General features: G+C 40.4%; 1 protein-coding gene across 1 annotated transcript in view; it reads right to left on the reverse strand.

Moving 5' to 3' along the window:
• Nucleotides 1–13508, reverse strand: part of NRCAM (neuronal cell adhesion molecule) — a 262211-nt gene extending 248703 nt beyond the window's left edge. The window contains exon 1 of the mRNA XM_089917830.1: nucleotides 13015–13508. The gene's annotated coding sequence lies outside the window, so the exon portion shown is untranslated. The remainder of the gene's footprint in view (nucleotides 1–13014) is intronic.
• Nucleotides 13509–14472: the final 964 nt, after the last annotated feature.

Raw genomic sequence — 14472 nt, forward strand, 5'->3', positions numbered from 1 at the left:
CCGTGGGACACACACGTTTCAGAATCTGTCACCACCACTCCTCGGGTTACCAGCTTTGTGGATTGGAGCAAATCACTCACTTTTTCTTAGCTTTGGTTCCAGCCTTGTAAGATGGATATAATAACACCTGTCTCACAGAGCCCTTGTGAAGATAAGGTGAGACAGTGGACACACTGCCTAGCGCACCGCTCCTGCAAATGCTCTGGAAATACTCTTTCCACTCCTGTCCCGTTTACTCACCCGCTGAGCCGCAAGCCACACCACACACACACACACACACACACACACACACACACACACAGAGCCCGTGCCTCCTCAGAATGATGTAGCCTAGGAAAACAGCCTTCAAAAGTCACTCCTGTGTGACTCACGACCTCCAAAATAAAGATGAGCAACTCAAGTGTATTAAAGTGAGTAGTGGGAGCTATCTTTTGCTTCAGGTTTCACTTAAAAATTACAAATTACAAAATAGTAGCTGGAAAGGGAAACTGCTAATGAATATTTATGAAGTCCGCTAACCAGAAACAAAGACAAAAGCTGCCTTTTCTTGTCACATTAAAGTGAAAACAAACAAGACATGGAAGAGGTAGCTGGGGGGCCCAAAATGAAACTTTCATTTCAGGGACTAAGACAGGAATTAGAAGTCTGATAACGTATATAGCTGGGACAGGGGGATACACAACCCCTAAGAATTCTAATGAACACAGTCCGCAGGGACTCGAATGGAATTCCATCTTGAACATCCAAGGGCAGTCATTTGGCTAATGGTGAACAGATCTAACTCTTGGCTTCCAAGCCAAAGAAGACTGAAAAACTTAAATAAAAATTAAGAACAAGAGGTTGAGAAATGTTTCTTTTTAATGAAGTACAGTCTCATACTTTATCAACTTCAGTTTTTGCCAAAGACAACCAACCATAAGTCATCCTTGGGCCAATAACCTGGTGGAATATAGTGAATAGAGACTGAAATGTCTTGGTTACTTTATGCTGGGTATGTGTGCTTGGTTTTTATCTCTCTTTTTTTTTTTTAATATTTATTTGGCTGTGCCGGGTCTTAGTTGCAGCATGCGGGATCTCAGTTGCACCATGCAGGATCTAGTTCCTGACCAGGGGTCGAACCCAGATCCCCTGCACTGGAAGCACGGAGTCTTAACCACTGGACCACCAGGGAAGTCCCTGGTTTTTACTTCTGAGTTTCACTGAAGACTAAGTGGGGCAACTGAATTTCTTATTCTGAAAAGTGAACATCATCATGATACATCACCAAGAGTCAGAACTTGGAAGTAAGTACATTTGGTTTAAGAACAGGCAGAAAAAAAACCCACAACTTTTGAAGGGCACAAGCTAGGCTGGGGTAGGGGAAAGCTTTTCTTTCCATGTAAGTTTGAAGCTTTAAAACTGGACTACAGTGTATGAAACTTATGAAAAACCTGAAAGTAACTAAAAATCTATCAGATCTGCTCAAGATCTCTTCAAAGAAAAGGGAGATTTGACAGAAGAGATTTGATGGCGGCAATAGGAACAAAAATTTAAAAACCCTTTTCATGTTTGTACCTCAGAGGCTTATTAAACTGTTCTTATATTACAGTACTTCTTCCACTTTAAAGTATGTATGAATCCCTGGGCATCTTGTTAACATGTAGATTCTGATAAAGCAGGTCTGGGGTGAGGCCTGAGCTTCTGCATTTTTAGCAAGCTCCCAGGTGATGCCCACACAGCTGGTCTGTAGATAACACTTTCAGTAACAGTTTAGTAAATAACATAGAAGCCAGAAGATTTGAGTTTCAGTGCCTACTGTCACCTTAACACATTAAGATGTGAGGGCATGGCCCCAAGCTCAGTTTTCTTCTTTGATAGATAATAGCTTACCTTGATACCTTATGGGTCATTGTGAAGTTCAAATTAAAGAACATGCAAAAGCACTTTGTGAAGTGCAAAGAACAAAGAATAGCAGTATTATTACAGTTATTAAAAAGGTCATAAAGGGTAAATAACTTGCTGATGAACGCAAAGTGAGAGGCAGAATTAGGCTTAAAACCTATACCATCTGGTCTTAAAGTTCTTTGAGCTTTAATGTGTTGCAACTTAAGGCAAGTTTTATTTCCATCCACGTTGCTGAAATGTATTTCCAGAATACATTTCCCTTCTTATCTTCATGCACATATTACATTGAAAATTTACACGTGGGGATGATCCCAGCATGCCTATTTCCCCAGGTGAGCGGTGGTCACACCGACTGCTGTACTGTTCCCTGATGCCCCAGGGGGCGAAAATAATACTATGCACACACACAGTCTACATAACACCATTGTCAAACTGGGTACAATGTACTGTAGACTAGTATAAATGCCCACCCATGCAAGAGAATTTCGACATGGTCCTGATTACTATGGGCTGGAGTAATTGAGGAAGGCTTTGTGGATGAGGTGTGCTCAAAAGGAATGGAATGGCTTGGATAGCTTAGAAAGGCAAAGATGATGCTGAGCAAAATCAGATAGGAACTCGATTTCATGAGCTGCTTCTGAGAGCACACACAGTCTCAGGCTCTGTATCCGATAACCAGATCAAGATAGTCTTATGTTTGAAATTGACATGCACACACTGCTATATATAAAATAGATAACCAGGGACTTCCCTGGTGGTCCAGTGGTAAAGAATCCGCCTACCAGTGCAGGGGACGTGGGTTCAATCCCTGGTCCGGGAACAAAGATCCCACATGCCAGGGTCAACAAGGCCTGCGTGCCACAACTACAGAGTTGGCGTGCCTCAACAGAGAGCATGCATGCTACAAACTACAGAGCCCACGCGCCCTGGAGGCCCTGTGCCACAACTAGAGAGAGAAAAACCGCACGCCACACCTAGAGAAGCCCACACGCCGCAAAGAAAGATCCCGTATGCCTCAATGAAGATCCCACCTGCTGCAACTAAGACCCTACTCAGCCAAATAAATAAGTAAATAATGAGTTAAACATTGAATTCAAAAAAAGTACGATAGAAATGTGAGGCAATATAAAAAAAATAGATAATCAACAAGGACCTACTGTATAGCACAGGGAACTCTGCTCAATATTATGTAACAACCTAAATGGAAAAAGAATTTGAAAAAGAATAGATAGATACATGCATATGTATAACTGAATCACTTTGCTGTACACCTGAAATTAACACATTGTTAAACAACTATACTCCAATATAAAATGTTAAAAATATATTTTAAAAAAAAAATATTAAAAACATAAATTATACAGCTTATTTCACAGAGGCCATATCTCCCCAGATAATGAAACATTCTATCTCTTGAAGTAGCAAAATAAAAGTAACACCTGCTAATAATAGAAAAAAGTATCAGCCATAGTTAACACCACCTTTAAAGGGCCAATGTTAACATTTTGGTGCATTTACATCCAGTCTTCTTTGATGCGTATATATTGTATATTTGCATAGAGTGTATATATACATACATATATATATGAAAATATGAAACTGGAATCATATTGTTTGTACAGCTTTGTACTCTGCTCTTCTAAATTAACTTGTTAATAAAATTTTCCAGACTTCAAAAAAAAAAGAAAATCTTTTTTTTTATTCTTTGGGTTTTTAAAATTTATTTTTGGCTGCGTTGGGTCTTCGTTGCTATGTGCGGGCTTTCTCTAGTTGCAGTGAGCGGGGGCTACTCTTCGTTGCCGTTGCCATGCCCGTGCTTCTCATTGCAGTGGCTTCTCTTGTTGCAGAGCACAGGCTCTAGGCATGCAGGCTTCATTAGTTGCAGCACGTGGGCTCAGTAGATGTGGCACAGGGGCGCTAGAACATAGGCTCAGTAGTTGTGGCGCACAGGCTTAGTTGCTCTGTGGCATGTGGGATCTTCCTGGACTAGGGCTCGAACCCGTGTCCCCTGCATTGGCAGGCGGATTCTTAACTACTGCGCCACCAGGGAAGTCCCCAAAAAAGATAATCTTGTGTTAGAACACCGAGGCCATCTCCACTGCTGCAGCAGGGAGGGAGGCCAGGAATACCGGGGTAAAGGTTGTGTATGTTTTCCCTCATGAGACAGAGAGCCATTTGAAGAGTTTTAATATGGCAGTAACAGAAGGAATGAAATTGGCTATTTCAATGGGATATACCGTGGAGAGTATTGACGACATGGGATCAGTAGGAATACATGTAAAACTCATGTTTCCATTAATGGATGCATTTAATCAAGTGAAATCTTAAACAGAACCTCTATCTACCTGTGTATGCTTAAAAAATTAAAATAATCAATGAATTAAAGCAGAGCTGCTATACACATATTGTTGGCTGTCACTAGCAGAGTTAGAAATTATTATTTGGTCAGTCTTACTTAATTTGAAACCTCTAACTTCCTACTGGAGTACAACGCAAATCCCAGACATCATATAATTTTACCTATAAATTCTTCACCCAAGAATCTTTCACAGATAAGAATGCAGCACCATTACTGCTATTAGCAAAATCATACAATCACAATCCTTATATTAATAGCTAAATATTATTCACTTTGTTCAAATTTCCCCAAATATCTCACAAATACTTGATGTTTCAGACTTTTTTCTTTTTCTCTTCCCTTTATCAATGAAATTTTAGATTAAAAATTATTTATAATGAGACTGTTTTTTAACGTGTTTGTGCATATTTTAAAAATAAATAAAGCAGAACTGCTTTAGGTCAAGGCGTGATGGGGCCCCCAGGCTGGGGCCCTCAGAGGTTGAACCCTCAGAGGTTGAACCCTTAGGTCTGCTGGGTTTCTTTTGAGAGAAGATACCATAGTGTGATGAGAATCTAAAATAGGGTGCTGCGATTAGAGATCCAAAGGGAATCCATGCAGACATAGTTCTATGAGAGAAGAACAGACCATTTTTGGCTGTGATGGAAGCACAGCCAGGCATTTTGGCCCGGAGTCCAAGGCTCCTTCTCCCACCTCATTCTGTCTCTGCCTATGACTATTTGACAAGACATGCCAAGGAGAAAATGCAAAATCCAATATACTTACTAGTAACTGAGAAACATCTTAGTGGCTTCCCCTTATCTTTCGACTCTGAGGCCTTAAAAGAACATTAAAAACCTAGTCCCCTATCTTTAATCTTATCTCTAAGCCATTAATTGATTGAAAAAGATGTTCTCCAAAGTTCCACACTTCTTGCTGGGGTTCTAAAGCCCTTCAGAGTGATTTAATACTCATGAGTGCTCATTTTAACAATGTCATGCCAAGAGCCGAGTCTCAAAAGAACTTACACTGGATATAGATAAATGGCCCAGGACGGTAGGCTTTAGTTTATTTTTATATAGAATATAAAGAGATGACATACAGTAAGATTGAAAATTGTGATAATACCTGTCAGATTTTTAAATGGACAGAAAGACACCTATTCAATGAAAAAGATTTACTAAATTATCAGAGAACCACATACGAGGTGCCTATGAACATTTGCAAAGATACCATAAGAAATTTAGTTAAAAAGAAAATGAAAGTGGTCAAACAGTAGTTATCTTTCATTTGCAAAACAGAACATATGTGTCTGAGTTTCTAGGAAGCATCATTTCTGAAATCTGAAATCAGAGAATCACAGAGTTCAGAGTTCTCCATAAATTCTCTGGGAAGCATCTCAGTGATTCAGGACTGAATGTTGTCTTGTCTTTTTTTTGAAGATTTTTAAAAATATATATTTTACAAGTCCCTTCCTGTGTTTTATTGCCCAAGAACAGAGGAATTCCCTTAATACAAACCCAACTACCTTCCTCTTTTAATTTATGTCCATTTTCTCATGTTCTGTCCTCTGTCAACATGGACAAAACACATCCAATAGTCCCCTCATAAAAGACTTCCACTTACTTGAAGCTAGAAGGCAAGTTACCTGTCAATCTTCCAATCTTAATTCCAGAGCCTTTAATTTTTTTTCCCATAGGACTTTCTATTCACCTCTTTAATGACTTCAGGTTCCCTTTAGAACCCTGCCCAGTTTCTTCATGTACTCAATAAAAGAAAACTAACAATGAGGAAGAATTATTTAAATGTACAGGTGATGCATCTTTGATTAACCTGATCCTCTACTAAAATAAATATTGTCATAAAAATGACATTAAAATACATTCTGGGGGCTTCCCTGGTGGCGCAGTGGTTGAGAGTCCGCCTGCCGATGCAGGGGACATGGGTTCGTGCCCTGGTCCAGGAAGATCCCACATGCCGCGGAGCGGCTGGGCCTGTGAGCCAGAGCCTGTGCTCCGCAATGGGAGAGGCCACAACAGTGAGAGGCCCAAGTACCGCAAGACAAACAAAAAAACAAACAAATAAAAAAAACATTCTGTATTGTAATCAATTGGTCGGAACTACTGCACTATTTATGGATTATCTGCAGGCAATTACAACAAAAGCTATAATTTATGAAGAGCTTCCTGTGTGCCGGGCACTGAATACTTGCTATCAAATCCTGGCAACAACTCTAAGAGGTTGGTATTGTTATCCCCATTTTTCACAGGGATGGTGTGGGCTAGACTGTCAGAGATCTTGATTATGATTCTAATGCCAGTGTCTTTTCACAGTGCTCTAAAGATACATGATCACACACTCACACACATATGAAGGGCATGGTCCAGGTATGGAGGCTGCTGCAGGTCAGGCTTCCTGGAACCAAACTCTGAGATGAGCATTTACATGTGGGGGTTTCACTGGGGAGGGCTCCTGGGCTCAACATATAGGGTAGAGTGAACAAAGCATACAAGGCACTGGGAGAAGCTGGACTGTAGTGCGGTCACAACAAAAGCCCCGGGTGATCGTACAGGCCCTACAGCCTTGTCCTGAATTGGGGCAAGGACCTTTGTGTCCCCAAATTGACCAGCCATTGAAGGTACGCTGCCGCCTGGAGCAGGGAGGAGAATCTTGAGTGAGGCAGCTCTCCTTAGCTAACAGCTAAGGGTAGCCACCAAGGAGGGACCCAGCTGTGAGCTCTCAGCAGTCAGGATCCCCAGAAGCTGGGGAAAAAGTACCTCAGTCCCGAAAGGGTCAAGGGATCTGGGTGACACATCACAGCTCTACTACAGTGACTCTACTTTTGGATCCCCAACTTAGGATATGGTTCTGGGTACCTGTTTACGGGCTGGTAAGTTACAGAAATTATGTAGCTTTAATGTCAAAGAAATCAAACAAATAAGGCAGAGGTGGGAAAAAAGACTACAAATACTGCTTTGGTTTATGGGTAGGAAATGAAAAATATCTATCTCTTGCCTTTCCGTCGCTTTCTTCACCTTTTTCTGTCTCTGTCCCTTTGCTGTGTCACATTCTCTGTATGATACACATATACTAATACGATGACTGGAAACTTTGATAGCAAAGAGGGGAAACAAAAGAGAGAGAATAATCTGAAATATTGGTAACAGATAATTATTACCAATAGTGGTAAGTGGATATCATCATTTTTGAATAGTTCTGTCAACGATAATACACATGTCCTCTGAAGGAAGATGTCACAAAGGATGAATACACCCTATTAGTCGTTCTGCATCCTCAGTAATGTTTTTATCCATAATCTTTCCTCATAGATTTTATTTTCTAAACCATATTAAAAAGACATAATTGCCTCAGGATGGTTCTTGCCTAAAAAAAAAAAAATACAAATACTTATACTACTGATCATTGAAGAGGACGTTCTATTCATTTTCTATTTTATAATGAGAACCATCAAAAATGTTTATAAAGTTTAAAATCAAAATTATGCATTATTTATTGTTCTCTATCCATTATGGAGAAGCTTTTTAAAAGCTAGAAAGCCAACAACTAGCTGGAATGTCTCATTAGGACATGAATTTGAAACAGATCCCCGGGGGATAACGAATCCAGCTTATATTACAGGAAAATGTGAAGAGTATAAATTCATATTATACTGCCTTGCTATTCTATTAACGAATGCAAAAATAAATTCTCTAGTCATTTTAACATGAGCAGCAAGATATTAGCACAGAAGCCAGAGTTCAAAAAGTCAATAATAAATCTGAATCAAGAGTAATTTCGAAAGGACTCAAACGACAAAAGGCAGGGGAGAGTGAAAATTCAAATGCAGCAGGACATTATCTGATTAGAAATCCACTGGCATTGTCCTCCATCGAAATGGCCCACAAATTGCTGATGTCTGTGACCTCTACAGTGGGACTGAATTTGGATCCCAAAGCTGGTGGCTCAGCATTTCCTGTCCCCTCTCTTTTCAAAATCCCACACTACAAAAGGGCATAGGGTAACACGTTTTACTGCTAAGTATGATCTGAGCCTGTTGGAAGACTGCCCATTCAAAAGTGTCACCCTGGCAACTCACCGATGGCTTTTACCTTCAAAGAGTTTGCCCTAAACAACCCCCTCCAGCGGAATTCTGTATTCTACCCACAGGGTAGAAGGAAGGCAGTCTTGAATATTTCAAAGTCTGAGTACTTTTAAGTGGCAACTCCAAAGGTCACATAAGCACTATCCATTGCTTTGCTGGCATAATGGTACGTGAAATACTCATTCTGGAATCTGAGCAGGAAGCAGCCACCCAATACTGCTGTCCACAGTAAGATGAGCTCCCACGAAGCCAAACAATGGTGGTGAAAGCTGACTTGCCCTTTCCCAGCCATCACGCCATCTTCTGTTCACTGTCTACAGAAGCTTCCACACCTGTCCATCTCTGTTCATGTCGTCATTCTGCTCAAGGTGGCCAAGCTACGCAGAGGGCAAACATGTCAAGGCAATGTCTCCCCATGGCTCTCACCCGTTACCAAGCGAAGGGTGATTTACCTGTTTCCCATCCACGACATATTGTCTCCACTCCTAGTTCCATAAACACAAACTGCCAAGGGTTTCCTGGTTTGAAAACATCATATTAGTCTGTGTCTATCCCACAAAGACTATGAGTGAGACCGGAAGGCAGAAAAAGAGACAGACCAAAATGGGGAGACGTATTTCTTGGGCTCTGCACATAAGCAACTGGAAACTCCTTTTATGACTGGCAGCTCTCAGGAGAGTGAATCACGTCGTGTACCAGCACCCTGATGATTTACAGCCCACTGGTTTCACGGCAATGACTGACCATTCTGTGAATTTCAGAGAATAATTCATTGTCCTTCAGACCACCTCCAACTTGCACTCATGTGACGTCATTCTAAGATACACCAACTCAGCATTTCCATGGATTCATCTTCTATACATGAAATTCACTGGGTGTTGCGATGTCTTTGACCCAAACTGAAATAGCTTCTGCTTAAAAGTGTTGTCTTTAAAATACATGAGGAGTGCCTTTTTTAATGTATGAACGCTATCTCTTATTAAAAAAGGGGAAATAAAACTGGAAAAAAAAATAGGATGTTTCAGAAAACTGGGCTGTGTGGCCAGTGTTTGCCGTGTTAGTTAATGTGCCTAACACATTGGTACTGCAAGTACCTACTTGGAAAAAATTGACTTGATAATGAATTGAGATGATAGCCCTTTTTTAATTGGAGTTTAAACATAGGTGATTTTGATTCTCTTTCAATCCTTCCTTTTAGCAGTGGAACCAGTACAGAGAAAATAAAGGACGCCAAAAAACAAAATCCATGCTAAAAAACTTGTAGGTACAAAAATAAAAAATAATAAAACCTTAACGAGAGCCTAAAACAGTAAAGCAAACTCTGTTGAACATAGAGTAATTAACCAAAGCATATGCCATCAGTGTGAACTGATTTGCTGAATTCAATTTCCTATTTTAAGACACATAGGTAATCTCACGGTTCAATAAAGATTTGGAAAAAGAAGGAAAATACTGAAGTGGAAAGGACAGAATGAGTTCCAAGAGGCCAGGGCGCCGGCTCCAGCTGTCAACACTGAGCAAGTTACTTAATTTTGCTTCAGATGAATTGTCTTGTGTATAAAAATGGAAGTGACATTAACTGATCCTGAAAGTTTCTGGAAGGATGGTAGAGAAGTCAACTAGAAGGAGGAAAAAAGGGGCATTTTGTAATTTTCCAGCAGGTCTTAAGGAGAAAAAAAAAATCAGTAAATTAATTAGGGCCATGGTAATCAAATCAAATTCACTCAAAATAGCACTATTGTAAGTATTATTTGAATTTAAAATTTTTACCCATGACAGTCCCTCAAAGAAGGCTCTGAGTAATGTACTTCAAAAGTCTAACTCGGATAGACTTGACCTCAAACAGTGCAGCCTCTGTTACAAGTCTTCCTTAATGACATTCTGGGTTGATGCCGGGAAGACCCAAAGTCTGGGACCCTGGCACCACCCCTCTGGAGAATGCGAGAAAGATCCTACTCAGTCTTCCATAAGCAATGCTCAGATCCTGGGCAGAGCAATGAACGTGAGGAATTGACAAGAAGCCTCGATGTATACAGAAAATGAACTAAACTTCGGAAAGCCAAGCACTTTCCTTATACCACTGTGAATTAAAATGGAGAATGGCACTCGTTTGTAAGTCTCCCACATATTAGGGTTTACAAGGTTTTTCAAATACTGGTTGAAATTTCCTTTCATCAAACTCAGAAGGTCACAACATTTGTCATGAGGAAAAATCCTAATTTATCATGCCAAGAAAATAAGGCCAAAAAGTACAGATACAAATGATATGATAGGTAATGGCAAAATAAAATGAAAATTGAGAATGTGCTGAGTTGTGTGTGTGTGTGTGTGTGTGTGTGTGTGTGTGTGTGTGTGTGCGTTTTTGGCCGTGCCACGCAACCTGTGGGATTCTTAGTTCCCTGACCAGAGATCGAACCCATGTCTCCTGCAGTGGAAGCATGGAGTCTTCACCACTGGACCACCAGGGAAGTCCCATGAGTTGTGTTTTAAGTATAAGAATGAATAATAGTGAGGGCTTAAGTACAAAATCAAATTCCTATTTTTAACTATTGCCTGTAACTCCCAAGTCAATGTTGCTAGCCCTGAACCCTCCCCTAACCACCATACTTAAACTTCCAACTGCCTGGTGGATATTTCAACCTATCTTTGAAATATATATGTCCCAAATATACCTCAAAGTCCTCTCCTCTCCAACAGTAAGTCCGCTTCCCTCCTAATCCCCTTGATGACATCATCATGCTTCAGTCACCCAAGTCAGAAACCTGCCAATCCCAAGTCCTAACATGTTCTTGCTTCCAATGCCCAAACTATCACCAAATCCAGAATACTCTAGCTCTTTCAAATTTCACCCTCTCTATTCCTCACTGCTTCTACTCTAATTCTAGCCCTTCCATCTCTTCCCCAGATCATTACAAAACGGATCTTCCTTCCTTCAATCTGGCTCACCTGCAACTCTTTTTCTATACTTTCTCCAGGGTAACACACCTAAAACGCCAATGACTGCCAGCTTAAAACCCCTCAGGGGAAAAGGGAACCCTCTTACACTGCTGGTGCAGCCACTATGTAAAACAGTATGGGGTTCCTTAAAAAACTAAAAATACAATTACCATATGATCCAGCATTCCCACTCTTCACATATACCCAGAGAAAACCATACTTCGCAAAGACACATGCACCCCAATGTTCATTGCAGCACCATTTACAATAGCCAGGACATGGAAGCAACCTCAATGCCCATCAACAGATGGATGAATAAAGAAGATGTGGTACATATATACAAGGGAATACTACTCAGCCATATAAAAGAATGAAATAATGCCATTAGCAGCACCATGGATGGACCTAGAGGTTATCATACTAAGTGAACTCAGACAAGGAAAGACAAATATCATACGATATCACTTATTTGTGGAATCTAAAAAAAATGATACAAATGAATTCATTTACAAAACAGAAACAGGCTCACGCACGTAGAAAACAATCTCATGGTTACCAAAGGGGAAAGGTGGGTGGGGAGGGATAAATTGGGAGTTTGGAAATTATCAGATACACACTACTATATATAAAACGGGTAAACAACAAGGTCCTAGTGTATAGCACAAGGAACTATATTCAATATCCTATAATAAACTATAATGGAAAAGAATCTGAAAAAGAATATATCACTGCTGTACACCAGAAACTAATACAACATTGTAAATCAACCATGCCTCGATTTTTAAAAAACCCCTCAGTGCTTACACTTACACACACACCCGCCACACCCATACCTGTGGTTCAGCAATCCTGAAAACGTGTTACTTCCACATGTGGGTTTCACACACCTATCCCACCGCCCCTGCCTGCAATGCCCTCCTCGACCCCACCCTGCTCTTTACCAGGCTAACTCCTATTCATCTTTCAAGGCCCATTTGAGGGGTCACCTTCCCTAGGAAGCCTGCTTTTACACACACAATCTTCCAGCCCCAGGCTGCATTTGATGCCTTTTCCATTTCCATTCCTTAGTGTACTCTCGATATATTTATATCATATTGGAGTTGGTCATATTTATTTATGCATTTATCTCTGCAACTTACAGATATTCCTTGAAGGGTAGGACTTATCACCTTTGCTTTTTGAGATCCTAGCAAAGTTTACTGAATCGAAATAAAAATGAACCAAACTATAGAGGAAAACAGATTGGAGCGTATGAGGGTATTTTGGAGGGTTATAAATGTTCGGAAATAGTCATTGTTTTTCTTACTTATGCAAATAATACATCATGGTTTACAAAGTGCTTTCACATAAGTTATATTGGTTGATTCTTAAAACAATCCTAGAAGGCAGGGTAAGGCAGAAATGAAGGCTGAGGGAAACCCTAAATGCATAAGAAATTTCTCTGGGAGAAGAAACATTACTAATTTTTTTAAGGGGTGTGTGTGTGTGTGTGTTCACGTAGGTCTTCATAGATCTTCATTTCACAGCTCCAAACTTTAAATAAATTCCTGTTCAGTCAAAATAGCCAATTGATTTCCTTCACCACTACTAAAAAAAAAAAAAAAATCTCCTGCAAAACAAAAACTCTCAATTCTTTACCAAGAATTATCAATAACCTATTCCCTTATTCACTCTTTTCCAAGAAGCAGATCTCGGAAGACAGAACAGCTCATTTAGACTTCTAAAGGCAAAGAGAAAACTGTTTCACTCTTACCTTCAGAAGATCCACTGGGCCTGGAATCTCCTGAAAGTTTCCCTGATTTTGGAAGCCGTCCTTTTCCCGGGATGCCAATTCCCTACAGCAGCTTTGGTCAAAGTCTTCAGCACACAGGTGTGGAATATCACGAAGATTTCTGAAAAGGAAAAAAACAGAACAGTGTAAACTGTTTTGGGTTAGCTAATTCTATTAAGCTGAGATTTCGTTCAATTATCCTACTGAAACTGACAAGGGGAACTTAATACGTATTCAAGTCCATGATGAATTTTAACCAAGCCTTACTGTAGTTACAGACATCAATGTCTAAGAAACTTTAGGCAATTTCATTGCAACAGGTAATGAAAAAAGGTAACACAACTCCAGTTACATTTTGGTACAGGATAGTAGTCTGAATGACCCCTAAATAGCAGAAACAACTGAGGACACAAATCAAAGAGGGAAAAAAGGCACTTGATCTTATTTTACTCGAATACTTCATGGGAATACACGGTGCTTCACAATCACATCAACAAACAGGCCGCAACTGGGGAGAATCTAATACAGATTGAAAAGAACAACAATGAAGAACGAAGTATTTGACAAAGGCTGACGATCTCAGTGAGGAGCGCAGCTATGCAATTACATTTCAGAGGTGGCTTTGAAGGTGCTGAGAAAAGAAAGCATCTGAGAATGAAGGTTTCAGAACACATCATCGTAAGAAAACAAGCAAAAGGTTAAGGTAGAACAGCACAGAATGAAACTTTAATTAAACGGAAGCCAACTAATAGAAGTGTTTGAATAGTGTGTTTATTTAATACCTCACTTTTATGAGAAAGAGTGGAAAAAAAATCACAGAAAAAAACTGTTCAGAAGACCTCTTTTAAACCAGAACTTGGGGGCGGTATACAGGGAGAAACGGGGAAAGCAGGAAGTCTAGACCTGCCTTTCCCATTCATAGTCTGACCTCGGGCTTGCTAAGTGCTTCTCAACCTTGTGGGCACCTTTGCACCACCAGGAGAGCTTTTTAAAAAATATCAGTGGGGCTTCCCTGGTGGCGCAGTGGTTGAGAGTCTGCCTGCCAATGCAGGGGACACGGGTTCGTGCCACGGTCCGGGAAGATCCCACATGCCGCGGAGCGGCTGGGCCCGTGAGCCATGGCCACTAAGCCTGCACGTCCGGAGCCTGTGCTCCGCAACGGGAGAGGCCACAACAGTGAGAGGCCCAAATCAGTGACTCGGCCCCATGCAGCCAAAGAAATCCCTGACCAATTACATCAGAAGATCAGGTAAGATGGAATCCAAGCGCAGGCATTTTTTTCAAAGGAGAGAAAGTCAGAGACATTCTTTGATGACTCATTCAGAGCTGAGAGTTCTGTCTTCTCTACACAATTTGAACCTGATCAATTTGTTTTTAAAACAAATACGGTTTAAATTAATAGTATCCAAAATTTTTAAACCCTAAAAAATTAAATAGTTC

This window comes from Delphinapterus leucas, chromosome 9, assembly GCF_059928025.1.
Source record: "Delphinapterus leucas isolate spDelLeu-1000000601 "Yukka" chromosome 9, BTC_Dleu_Yukka2, whole genome shotgun sequence".
NCBI lineage: Eukaryota > Metazoa > Chordata > Mammalia > Artiodactyla > Monodontidae > Delphinapterus > Delphinapterus leucas.